We start from the raw sequence: 14,134 nt of genomic DNA, 5'->3' as shown, positions 1-14,134 counted from the left end.
CAGTAGAAATTTTCTTACAATTGTTCTTATACAAGAATGTGGTAAAAGAGATTTCTGATTTGCCAGCCTTAGATAACTCCTTAAATAACCTCAGTTAATAGGTAAACATGAGGGATCTCTGGATTAAATTATGTTTAAACTTTCCATTTACGGTTTCAAAGTTAATATATATGTTGCAACTTTATTTTCCTTAAGGCAGTGAAATTACCCATTGCAGACGTGATAGGAAAACCCCCCAGATTTCTTGCCTGGGAAAAAGCTTTGAGAATAAAAGAAACTAGTAATGAAAAATATTAATTGCACCTGTTTCCTGTCCCAATGAGAATATTTTCTAATGTTTTTCAAGTTTAATTAGACATGTCCCAGGCACTGAAGTTTCCCTTTCTGCCCTCATGGAATTCTTCTATTCTCTAACAGATTTCATTATCAGGATGTTTTACCTGTTCTAAACTCCCTGTCTTTGTTTCACCCCATTTCTCCTATTAAACACTATTTCCAGACACATCTGCAAGAAAGTATTTAGTGTGTAAGTGATTAAACATGAGAAGGGCCATAAATACCAATAATAGACAGTAAAATATATCCTACTACTTTCTCATGTTCTAGGGTGCTTTTAGTCTTAACACTTAATTGCAGCTGACATTTAAACAGACCCACATTTTAAACCTCAGGTGGGGAGCAGTTGGATTAACAGTTCATTACCAAATCCTTCATGTTGGCATAAATCCAATAAGATATGCTAAGGAGTTGTTATGAATTCTTAAAGCCCTTTCTCCCTGGATAATTATGTACCAATCATTGGAACATCACTGCTGGCATTCTCAATAGCTCACAATTGAAAGTCAAAGTAAAACTGCTTAATATTTGTCAACATTTTTCTCTTTCATCTTTTAATTTCTCTTCATTTTGTTTTTTTCTCATAAATACTTGGTGCAATGGAAGCCACATAATTAGTGCTGAAAGCAACAGTTTAAAATGAAGTGTAGTTCTATTATTAACATGAGCATATGTTTCAAATGGGTAATAACTTACTGCATATTATTTTATCATGTTTCTTTATGGAACTCAGATCCTGAAAAAAGGTGACTTGTATATTGTCTTATGAAGACTATTTTAAATTTCTTTTTGCCTCAATATAGTGATTTTCAGAACATGTATCATTCTGTCTTACAGTGCAATTAGATTCTGATATGTAATTTTTATTTTTGAGTCTATAAAGGAAAGGACTCTTTATATTAATGTTGACACTTTTTGCTATAAACTAATGCAAATTAGGGATTTTTGGATGTCAGATCTAAGTAACTGTCCTTGATTTTAAAAAAATTGTGTGAACTTTCAAAACTATTTTTTTCCAGTACTTTAAGCATATTTTCTGTCTTGAAGATCTGTGAAAGAAAGGAAATTAATTTATCCATTCTGATTTATTTCAGTTTGAAGATAGTTCATTCATCATGCTGTTAGGAATTTTAGAAAGTACTTCATACCATTTTACTTTTAGGGAAGCAAATAGAAGTAGATGTTGAATGATCTGCTAAAGAACATGCTAATTACTCCACCATACATGCAATTTGCTCTGTCATGTGAAATTGGGCTCAGGCAATCAACTTCAAGATTTTTACCCACAGGTATTTTAAACAGAAATATAACCTGAATATTAATAACAAAAAAAATTCTAGAGAAAGCTATATTTTTAATTCAAATTTGTACTACAAAATATTTTTTTTCTTAATTTTACTGAAAATTCAAAGTATTAATTACCCCCTTGTATCACATTTTCTCACTCTGCTACCCAGGCCAATTACTCGCACTAATTTATTTCAGAAATGTTGTGAGGGATCATCCATATGTCCAACTATGACAAGCTAAAACTACAAATCAGAATAAGGAAATTTGACCTTGATTTTTCCCAAGGAACATGTGGTAAAAACTTGAAGGAAAATCATAGGAAATAAGAGACTTAGAGAAATTGTACTAGGCTAGTTTTTCCCTTTTTAATGTCTGAGCCACAGGTCCTGCTTTAGGCATAATTCCTAGGAAAACCAGACTACTGTAATATTCATAACTGCTTGCAACAGATGTTGAATGCACTTTTCTCCTCTCCTCTTCGTACAGATGGAATGTGCATGCTTATGCTCCAGCATACTTGCAAAGGGAGCAGACAGATCTGTCAGGAGACTCTCACTAAGAAGCATCACATAAAGCATCTCTTTTCCTGTACAGATAAAGGCCCCAAGAAGTGGAGGGACTTAATCATGTGTGCATGAATCATGAGCTATTCTCTAACACCAACACGCTCCTGAAGGGGTGTGTGCTCATATCTAAGGTGATAATATTTAAAATAAGGAAGCAGAATTTGAAGGTAAAAGTATCTGTTAGCTTCAGACTAACAGCACGTATTTCTACTCTAAAGGTTCTTTATTGCAAAAGAAATATAGAGGTTATAGGGCTATTTCATCTGAGTATTTTTAATTCCCTAAATCCTCTAGGATTACTCCTAGAGGAATAATTGTTCCTTGATTTCTTCAGGCAATATGAGGAGACACAGACCTGTGCAGAGAATGATTCCTGACCCATATCTCAGTCACCTCTCTAGGGCATCACCTCTGGATGAGATAAAATAGATTTCCATTTTTTCACCACTGTCTGCAAAAAAAGAATCTGCTGACTACATGAGATTTCACTCATCAACTTTTAGACAAGAAATTGATTCTATCCATTAATGTCTCCATCCCTGAGAATCTGGCTTTGAAGCACCTGGGTACCTGTATCTTCTCCCACTGCCCTGCAAATCCCACATCTCCAGATGTTTCATTAAGCCACAAGACAGTTGATGCACACTTTTCAAATTCTCTTCAACACAGGCTGCGTTACTTATGCTTGCTAAAATTATCACCAAGTTCCAGGTCATCCTGTCAGATACACAACACAGCAAAGACACTTCCTAAAGCATCAGGTGAAGAACAGGGGGATGGATTAGGCGGTAAAGCTTTGGGGCAAAAAAGTGAATCTGCTTGTAAAAGACCGGGTGCTTTCCTAGGTCCCAGGCAAGAAGAGATAAGGAATTTTAGAGAAGCTGTGTACTGTCCCAAACCCCCATGTCTTCAGCTTCAGATGCTGTAATTAGCCCATGTGCATGGCAACATAGTAATTGCACCCACTCAAAAAAGCCCAGGGCAAGAACAGGTGTCAAAAACATGACTGCAGCACAACAGGTGAGTGTGAACCACGGGGATACACGCTGCCTCCTTGTGTGAGAGCACACCTGCTGAACAGCTCTGGTGGGAGGAACAAGATTTTGGCAGCAATTCAACTATCTGAAAAACCCTTCTCTGGAGCACTTGGCTTTCTCTAGAGATATGAAAGGTAGGGCAAAAGCGCCTTGAAATCAGCTGCTATCTTTGGACTTTGGCAAAAAGCCCTTATATCTACTGTCAGAAATCAAATCCTTAATGATCTACTGTCAGAAATCAGTTAATCCTTAATGATAATTTTAAACAAAAATCACCAAAATACTTTTTGCCAATCTAAATAGCAACTGTTCAAAGGGAGGAGTGGCTATAGTCTCAAGAATGGATCAAGTATGAAACAGACAATCCTTTACTGAGATACAGCCAAAGAGCAAGTTACCCACACTGATGCAATTAAATATTTATTTGTATATGCAAATGTACACCAAGTTCAACAATTAAACTATAAGTGCCAAGTCCACCAGTAAACCATGTCTTTAAGTGCTACATCCACATGTCTTTTAGATACCTACAGGTGTGGTGGTATCACCACTTCCATGGGCAGCTGGTTCCAATGACTGGCAACGCTTTCAGTGAAAGTTTTTTCCTAATAGTCAATCTAAGCCTCCCCTGATGCAACTTCAGGTCATTTTGTCTTGTCCCTTCACATGTTGCTTGGGAGAAAGGATCAACCCTCACCTGGCAGCACTGACATGAATGCATTTCTGAACTTTAACAGCCATCTAATTTTAAGGCACCACTAGAAACTGTGAGACAACTGTACACAATGATGCACCCATTCAAACACAGGAAGACATTCCAATGATTATGAGATGGCTTAAAAGAATAGATGGAATATATTGGATTAAGAAAGAAAGTGGATAAAGTAAGAAAGTGAAATTTTAGACCTAGACTGCAGCATAGACCAGATGCATAGGTCAAATAACTAGAATTCGCTATGTATGGCTACTGCCTTAATAGTGAATAAACACATCAATTTCTTCCTAGAAAGGGAAGGGACTAACTGCATTAAAACTACCAGATCATCTTTTGATCAATTGTCACAGAGAAATGCAAACAAATCAAATTCCAAGCAAGTAATTTTTTTTTTTTTCCCAAACAGTCATATTATGCAAATTCTCCTGTGAACCATGAATTACTATTGAGATTCCAGGCAAAAGCTGTTTGTGATGTCTACATAACAGAGTGCACATCAAACGTCAGGATAAAAATCTGCAGCGATAAGACACTGAGTTGGGACTGCCATGCAGGGACAGATACCAGGATAATAGCACAATAGCTGTGCTGAGCTGGTTCTCTGTCTGGAATGGAAGACGTGGACTACTGAAGTTGTAAGTTCCACAGTAACCTGAAGATGGGAGTGCTGTTGGGGAGAAAGGCAGATGTTTTCCTGAAAGACACTGCAGTGCAGCTTCTTGCAAAGCAAAACTGACATCAGAAGCTGTGAGAAACTGACAGAAAAAAATATGTGTGCAATTCAAGTTGAGGCTTTGTCTTAGAACAATGCTGGGCATTAGGTCATGAGCAGAAATAAAAGCCATAACTGTGTCAACAGGAGAAGTGCTAAACTCTGGTGACATATTTAATCAACATGTTGGTGATGATGCACAGGATTCTATAAAAGTCAGCATCCTGAGGTGAATATATCACATTTTTGCCTAAGGAGCTTATCAAAAGTCACTTGATCTCCAAATCTAGGTTTTATCAGAATGTAAAATACTGAACTAGAACAAAAAACCCAACCCAAACTGTGAATAGAAAATACCTGTACTCTGTTAGCTAAGATGGATGGCAATAAGAGGTTTAAAAGCCAATCCTTCTCACTGCTTTCTGCTGTCTCCTTGTATGAAGGACCTCTTCTTCCACACTTATTGTCTAGCACTTTCTGTGCTTTCCCAGGCTGCAAGCACTGCACACACTGAAGAGGCTTTGCTCTTTGTGGAAATCCTCCAGCCTTGAGTTCATGAGCAGTCCTTGCATCTCCCATCTCCTGCTCCGCTCTCAACCAGAGATTATCTGCATGATTGGCACAGCCACCAACTCTCTCAAAAATATTTTGGCCAAATATTCACCCACTTCTGCTGTTTAGTCAAACCCTTGGATGAAGAGAAGCAGTACCCTGTAAGGCAGAAATAAACATATTGACCAGAAGAGTTTCTATCTCTGTATCAGTTGTGCTGCTCTTTCTAGCTCTACACATTGAGAGAAGGCTTGATACCACCAGCAGTATCACCTTGCACTCCAAAGATGGAATTCCAGCAAAAACCAAGTGTTACAAACATGTGAGCCTTTAAATCATTTAAAGCAGGCAACCACATTCCTTGAAGGATCTATTAATGCCCCAGAGGTCAGGCCGGATGGAGCTCTGAGCAACCTGATCTAATGAAAGGTGTCCCTGCCCATGGCAGAGGGGCTGGAAACAGATGATTTTTAAAGCCCCTTCCAATCCAAACCATTCTATGATTCAGTTCTATGATTCTATGAGTCATTCATCTTGTGTTAATTTTCTACTTACTGGTGAAGTCATGTTCTTCCTGCTGTGTTCTTTTTTCCTCAAGTCATTCAGTGGTCAAGTCTCCCAGTCTGTGCCATTTTCACATCATTTTCCTCTTTCTGAATTTGCATTGTGGGCACTGCTCCCATATTTGTTGCAGCTCTTATGCTACTGAAATGATTCATCATCACCAGCTGGTCTTGTTTGAAGGGGCAGAGCACCAGAGAGCGAGAGCTAGCTGATCAAATAATGTGAAATCAAAATTTTTAGATGTTCCCAGATTCCTGGATGTCCTAGAGAGTTAAAGGCACTGTGCATCCACTCAGGGCTTCCCTGTACTTGGGATCATAGCTTCATTTCTGGGAATCCCACTCATATGGGACCTGGGTAGCACAGTAATGACTAAAGAAAAGGGTACTGGAAAAGGATGGTGTGTAATATTTTGTAGAGAGTAATGAATACTCTTGGGTCTGTTCAGTTTTGGGGAGGTTGTTGTTTGTTTTTTTTTTTTTAATGAGAGAAAAAAAGGAGAAGTTCAACATGACAGGTTTTTTTAGTGAGGCAAAACAGAGACTAGGACTTCTAGTCTAGAAATTCTCAGAAAAATTGCAGAAGATTAGAAAGGAAATTTAAAATCAATGAGTAAAATTCTATTAATTCTTTGTGTAAAATCTTTTCAGAGTTAAAATCTCTCACTACAATTCAGTTTCCATAAATTACTTTCCAACCTGGAATAAATGAAATGGAAATAATTGGGGAAGCACATACACAAAAGTTTTACCCATTTTATCTAGCCCTTTAAATCATATATTTAGTTAAGCAGGCTTGTTGATGCTCTAGAGAGCTCCATTAAGAAAGTCTTGAACAAGAAGCAAGAAAGTAGATATATTTAACTATCACAGCTCTAATTCCCCTTCAGACAATTCAGAATAAAGATCACATCTGAGGCTGAGAAAACCAATAAAAGGTATTTAGATACTGCATTATCATATGGATTAATAAAATGTCTGAATATGGTTTCAACTCTACTAAGCAATACCTGAAGTACAAAAAAGATTAGAAATAGTCAAAGGAAATGTGCAGCCTCAGCTTCCAACAAAAAAGATAAAGAAAATTTCTGTAGCTGTGGTGCTTTGATGCCTTTCATATTTATTTTTTTATCAGGTTTTTATTTTTTATTTCTTTTATATTTTTTTACTCATTTGGTGTTGATTGTGCATGACTTTCAAAGCATGCACAGACAGTGCATTCTAATTTTATCCACCTGAGTAGATAAAATTGCATCAGAATTACTTGCTTTAATTATTCAAGGATTGAGTGAAAGGTAATACCATGTGATGCATGCCACTCTAATAAAGAAAAGACCTTAAATTTCTGATTCTTGGGTTTTGTGTCCTGAGTGCTGGATGCTTTCACTGAGTTGTTCACAATGAGCCCGTAACAATTGTGCAATTCATGAATATGACAACAAAAAAATCCAAAGAATGATTTGATATGTAAGTATCCTGTGAACATGTCTAGTTGCTGAATTCAATTATTTAATGCAAATTATGAAATACTCATATGTACAAAATGTGGGAAAGGAAGAACCCATAGAAGAAGTTATAAAAACTGGTATAAAAGTTCATTATTAGATATAATAAGAAGACATTACAAAATTAAACTTCCAATAAATATTAGCAAAATCTTTTTGCTAGCAAGACTATTAAACAGCCTACTAGGGAAGTTACAAGAAAACTAGATATTAGAGGCATCTAAAACTGGACAAGACACAGGAAGTTGAATTGATTGGCTTAGATCTGTATTAGAAATATGGAGAGCTAGAATATGTCAGCAATTGCAAGATTATGCAGTTTATGCAGACATGTGCCACAAATACCTTCACTTGTGGTGCAGGTGTACAATTTCTGGACATATATGATTCCTTTGGGATACAATTATCTCGAATTACACTGGGAATGAAATAAAGCATTGTGGGGGAAGTGAACTACTGAAATCCATGCTGAAAATGGCCATGGGAGTGATAGATTTACTTTGCTGGGCACCTAGTGTCCAGTCTGGGACAACCCATTGCAACAAACCACTTCTATAGGACTCACTTGAGTCCTACAGAATATAGAAGAATATAGAATATAGAAGAATATAGAATATAGAAGAATATTTCCATTCTTCATTACTACTTCATTGCATATTATAGCTCTAAGGCTGTACTGTTCACAGAATATGGTAATCTAGAGCAAAAGTTACCAAATACATATCCTTTGCTCTCTTCCTGAATAATATGTTAGAATCACAGAATATTAATTCCCTTCTTCTGGTCTCCTTCCTTTTCTTTTTCCTCCATTCTAGACAAGCTGGAGAATGACAATCTCAGTTGCTGAGAGATTTTAGCAAAAAACAAAGATTTTTCTTGTTTAATGCTAAAAAACATCACAAAGAGAAATCTTAGAGGCCAGATGTTTGGACAGATATCCTTCCTGATAGACAGTTTACCAGCATATGAAAATTTAATGACAAAAAACACAGTATTTTTTTTTTTTTATAACAAAACATTTCTGCTTTTGGTATTTATCTGGATATAGAATAGCTGCATAGAAGTAGAAACTCTTCCCTTGAGTTCTTGTCCACAGTTTTATCAGGCTGGAGAAACAAGCCTCAATAGTATATTTGATAGCAAGGGTATATGCAGCATTTTATATTGAATACTGCAAAAGCTTCAGTGAGGAACCATGGCTCCATGAGTCTGTATACCTGCAAAAACTAGATTTTTATGTTACTGTTGCACCTGAGAATGTCCAAAGTCTATTAATCTTCCACTTGTACTATTGCCTCTAGAATTCTGATTCTGCAAAACACTTCAATTAATTCTAGACTCTGAAAAGGAATCATGAAAATGACATTTAAACAAAATGAAAAACTAGAAAATTTGTAATTATTTTGGATAAAGAAACCAGATAAACAAAGGGATAATAACATCATATTGTGATTATATGTTTAAGTGAATGACATTTTTAAATCAACAATGCATAAATACAATATGAATCACATATGAATAACTCAGCATCCCAAGGCTTGTTTTCTTGGAACATTACATTAATTATTAAAACAGTACTTAGAAATTAGAACCTAGGAGAAAGTTAAACCCTAACAATCTTAACAAAAGAAATATGCAAATGTTAAACAGCATCATGGAGTGACAAATATAAGTGTTGGTGAAATTAAGATTAGTAAGAAAAAGAATTGAAAAGTTAAAAAAATTGAAAATTGGGCCAGATTTATTAGTGGCCCTTACTGGTAAATCTCACTGCTAAAAGAAGCTGATAAGAAGCTGGGAAAGCCAATTTCCACTTGTTTCAAACTAATATATGCATTAAGGATACTGGCTGAAATTAATACACCAAAGCTTGATCATTAGCTTGAGTCTTTGAAGAGCAGGAATCTGTTAAAAATATCAAGTAAAAATGATAAACAATATTCTAAATTGTGGTAAGTACATTTCTCTCTCTTTTAAGATTTTTCATAAAGGTACACATAGAGAAATGAAAGAGAAAACAACTTTTATTTCTACTTTGTGTTTTTCTCTTGTAGAATGTCTTTAGAGAATCGTTTACTTAGTTAAATCATGGTGGATTGTTTGGGCCTGATGACCAATCAGATCCACCTGTGTCTAGACTCTTATGAGAAGGTCACGAGTTGTGAGTTAGTTAAATACAGTAGTTAGAGAAAGTAGCATGTAGTTTTTAGTATCCTCCTTTATATAGTATATTAATGTTTTATAACATAGTTATAATAAATAAATAATTCAACCTTCTCAACTACAGTCAAACATCATCATTCTTCCCATTGAGTTCACCAACATCTACAACACTAAATGCAATATGTGACAAATGAGAGAAAAAAAGTGTTTTCTAATGTGAAAGACCTTACTTTTTTCTGAGATACCCACAAAAAAAAACCCCAAAAAACCCAACCTTTAACAAACCCACAAACCAACCAAGAACTGCAAACCAACTCTTATATTTGGAAAAATTGAAAAACTCTGCAATTTGCCTTCTAGGTAAAACAATGCTAAGCAACCCAGTTCTCCATACGCTTTATCTATATTAAACAGTTTTAAATAATTACAGCATCTGAATATGTTTCAGTCTAAAAACAATGTCTTTTTCTTACACTGGATGGCTGAAAATTCATTCCAGTGTCAGAATTGAGATCAAGCTGAGTGTTTTGTCAGTGCTTTTGATTTTTCCAAAGTGTTCATTTGGCACAAAGCACAAAGATGTGGGTGAGCTTTGAGAATGAGATACAGAAGGTGGCAGAGTAGATTAGGGGATGGCTGAAGAGTTGGTAGGGAATAGCTGATGATCTGAAGGACATACTCAGAGTGAGATGCTAATAGTAGCACAGGATAGCAAAAGAGGTGAAAGTATCATCCTTTAAAGGAGACAAGAAGAGCAGACTTTCAGTAAACGTAATCAATCATTTGTATTTGCTTGTCAGGGACTCTGTCTGCTTCAATTCATGCCTGTGGGCTTGAGGTGAGGTCATGACCCACAAGCATTCCATTAAGCAGAAGTTTCAGTTCACTGTTGCCTCAGAAGTTATATCTCATTGTTTCCCCTCCCCTGGTACAGCTAACCAGTTCAAGTGCCCCAATGCCATGGTGCTCTTTGGACAAGGCTGTGGTGGGAGCAAAACTACCTCACCTTACCCATGGCAGCAGAAACAAAAGCAGCAATGCCTAGGAGAAGGACAAAATATTTTTATTAAAGGAACTGATGATTTTCTGGTTAAAGAATAAAGTACTGTGCAGTCAGAAATATGGCCTTGTTGATGGCAACAGGTAATGCTACAAGAAAAAGGGGGGCATCTTGCTCATCAGAAGGGCTGCAGGAAGAGAACAAAGCACTTCATGCTGGAAGTCTGCAGCATAGCAATACCACTGAATAAAATCCTTTCCATTAATTTACTGATCTGACAATGTGTTAAAGGCTGGCATGTCTTCCCTTGCTGCTTAGCACATCTCCAGTTCATGCAGCCTGTTTTACGAGCTCGTAATAGTACCTCTGCACAATGTATTGCTATGCTACCTATCCCTTTTGGAGTTCACAGATTCTATTCACTGCATGATAAACAATATGTCCATCTGGGGCTTTTTGAAAGGTGATGTGTTCCAAATTCTCACTGTCCTTCTATCCACCCAAGAAGTCCCCTTTATTAGCATAAAAGATTTCTGCTGAACTATTTCCTTAGCATTCCTTATTTTGCTCCAATAAGACCATGAGTATCTGTTCTCTCTCTTAGTGTGGCTCTTATACAAATGGTTGACAACATCCCTGGTTAACATTATTTAATAGAGCAAGAAAAATGAGTGTATATGAAAGAATATGATCTAATGCATCCTGCCATTTCAAACAGCTGGCAGTCCTTGCTGGCAAATTCCTAATTCTCTGCTCGAATTCTGTTCTTGGCTCTATACCCTCATTCTCCAGATAAGATTTTCACATGGTGGAGTTCTACATAATCACTCATACCAAGAATAATATCCTTATTCTTCACAAAGCAAAGTATGGTTTTAAAGCAAAAGTGGTGTGCTGAATATAGACGGCAAGCACAGGAGATATAAACAGCGGCATCTTCAGAGGAAGCTATTGCAGGTCTGGTTTGGATCTTCCCTGGTGGTAATCAAACCAACCAATTCCAGCAGGAAAAAAAATCCCTTTCCAAATACCATTCTAAGCATAGTATATTAAAACCAGTACTCTTTCTGTGATACCCAGAACTCTACATTTTTTCCCAGATCCATAAACCCCAGTCACGATATGGTAGAATTTATTATTAATAAAACAAACCAAACCCTTCTGCTTCCTGTTTTATTTTGTAAACATGTAATTTTCTCTTTAGAGAAGGTATTTCTTAGATCAAAACCACACTACATATTCTCCTCTGGATACATCCAAAGCCTCTTACCAGATCTTCTACACTACAAAGTTCTCGGATCATTAATTCACCATTTATTGTAATTAATTTATTGGCATTCAATCTTAAGAAAAGCACAAACAAAAGCTAAGTGTTTATGTTTTATTCTTCCAATGATCTTCTTTACCAACATGAAAATAACTATAAATGTGTTACAATGGGCTGGATTTCAGACTTTTTTACTCAGAACAGCAGACAAAAGCCTTTTTTTTTCATACCACTCATAAGAGAAAGTAATTAGAACAGCATTTCAGTTGTGGTCACATTCTAACCACAAATTAGGAAAAGCTACCTGCAGCCTGACATTCCTAAACAAGTAGCTGCACAGAACATCAGCTAAACATAAGGAATGCCTGGGATGGGGAGAGAGATGGCAAATACTTTTTTTAGGAGCAGGTTTGTAGATTCTGTATCTAAAAGGAGAGTTTTTTGCAGTCCATTTTATTCTAATTTGTTGACATGTTTTCATGTAGAAGTAGCAAATGCTGATTTGGACCATGCTTGCAAGTGCCAGCAACACAAAGCTGGAGTATGTACAAAAAGGTGTTGGTGGATGACAGTACTGAGAGAAACAGGTGCTCATTGTCATCCATAGCACTGCTTCCTTCTGTTTGCTTGCTACACAGAAGTTCAACCATTCAAGTGGTTTTTGTTCTTTATGAAGTATAATTTGCTGCCCCTCTAGTTTCCATACACTGTTGTTTGAAATAACACATGACACTGATAACAAGTGAATTTTTTTTCAAGATTTTCACTGTAGAGAATTGTAGAGCAGGAGAAGATTCAAAGTTCAGTGGATAAAGTTCTGCTGCCACATTCTTGATTGGTTCATATCTAGGAAAGTTTTTCCATCTTTACAAAGCATATACGGTTTTAAGAAGCCATAAAAGTATTTTTTTTACATTCACTTCACAAGTGTAAAAATTATCCTAGTTGAAAACCAAAAAAGACCAGAATGGTAGGAATTTTAATATTATTTTCCTTTACCAATTGAAATAATTATCCATATCCATTAATTACCCATGTTTATAGGGAAAGGAAATCATCCCATTGCTCACTGTCTAATCCAAGGGAGTGAAAAGAGTAGCTCGCAGTCCTTCCAAGTGATATCTCGGGGATGCATGGAAGTGATTCATGAGGAAGACATTTAACTATAGGAATAACATATTGAGACTATAACTCAATGTGATTAGAGGGGTGGAAGCTGAGCACAATGTATCTTCTGCTTTCCAAATAAAGGATTTGTCCAAAAATAATCCTGATTTCTGAACTGAAAAGTCCATTAACAGACTTTTGATGATATCACTTCTGAGGTACCCCCCTGGAAAAGTACTACACATTTGAAATCTTGACAAGATCCTGTAACATCTACTCTGAATACATTTCCTCTTGAAAACATTTTTGGCAAATTGGCTTGTTCAAAATGGGGAAATAACCTATTTTCCAGGAATAATGGCCAACCACTGACTCTAGTCTCAGCAGTCAGTGCCAAGCATTTTTACGTTTCTCTCTAAATCAAAAAATCCAGGAAGCAAAAGACACCTTTAACAGATAACATTGCCATTTTAAGCCAGCAACTAGATGTGACTTAAAGGCTAAGGAGTCTATGAATTCCCAGCGTCAGCTTTATCCTCTGATACTTCAATTTGTACAGCACAGTGAAAACTGATGGATGAAAGCAGATTTTCTTAACATGCCTACCAGAAAACAAAACAAAGCAAACAAAACATCACAAGTTACACAATACATGAAAAAAAAATGAAATAAATACAGAACCCTCTCTCCTGCACAGACTAAGCAACTAGTTTTCTTGGAAAAACAATTACTCTGATCTGCTGTTTAGTTTTTCTCATCTGTACCACTCATTGGTTCTTTGTCATCAATCACTGGATTGTACCTTCATGTTGCCAAGTTTTCAAAATATTTAGTTCTTATCTAGACAGTAGGAAAATCAGCTTTCAGCACTCAGTGTCATGTATCAAACAAGAAAATGATGGTGAGTTTTTTAAACCTCTGGAACTCTGGGAATGTTTATTTTTATATATGGTCTTCAAAGGATAAGCTCATTATTTACTTTTCTTTTAATCTGTCAAACTTTATCAATCCAGCTGCAGATTTTTGAAGCTTCCAGTCAGTGGTTTTGTCTGATGCTACGGTTATACTTTCTGTCTCAAATTCATAGAAAAATTGAATATATCTACAGTCTGATGTAGCAGACAAAGTGTATGCCTCATGCACTCAGACCTCACTTTGCTGAGTGTTTGGTTAGCATATTGGGATGAATTTTCCTTTGGATGTCACTGCCACATGAAAAAGCAGGTCTAGACACAAAACTTACTGAAGAGAGACAAACTGAGGCTACAGGATCTCTTCCACATTTGACATCTGTGAATCTGTCCAACTTTTCCACGTTGCA

Source organism: Vidua macroura, chromosome 3 (assembly GCF_024509145.1).
Source record: "Vidua macroura isolate BioBank_ID:100142 chromosome 3, ASM2450914v1, whole genome shotgun sequence".
Classification (NCBI taxonomy): Eukaryota; Metazoa; Chordata; class Aves; order Passeriformes; family Viduidae; genus Vidua; species Vidua macroura.
Note: the sequence above shows the minus strand (reverse complement) of the source record.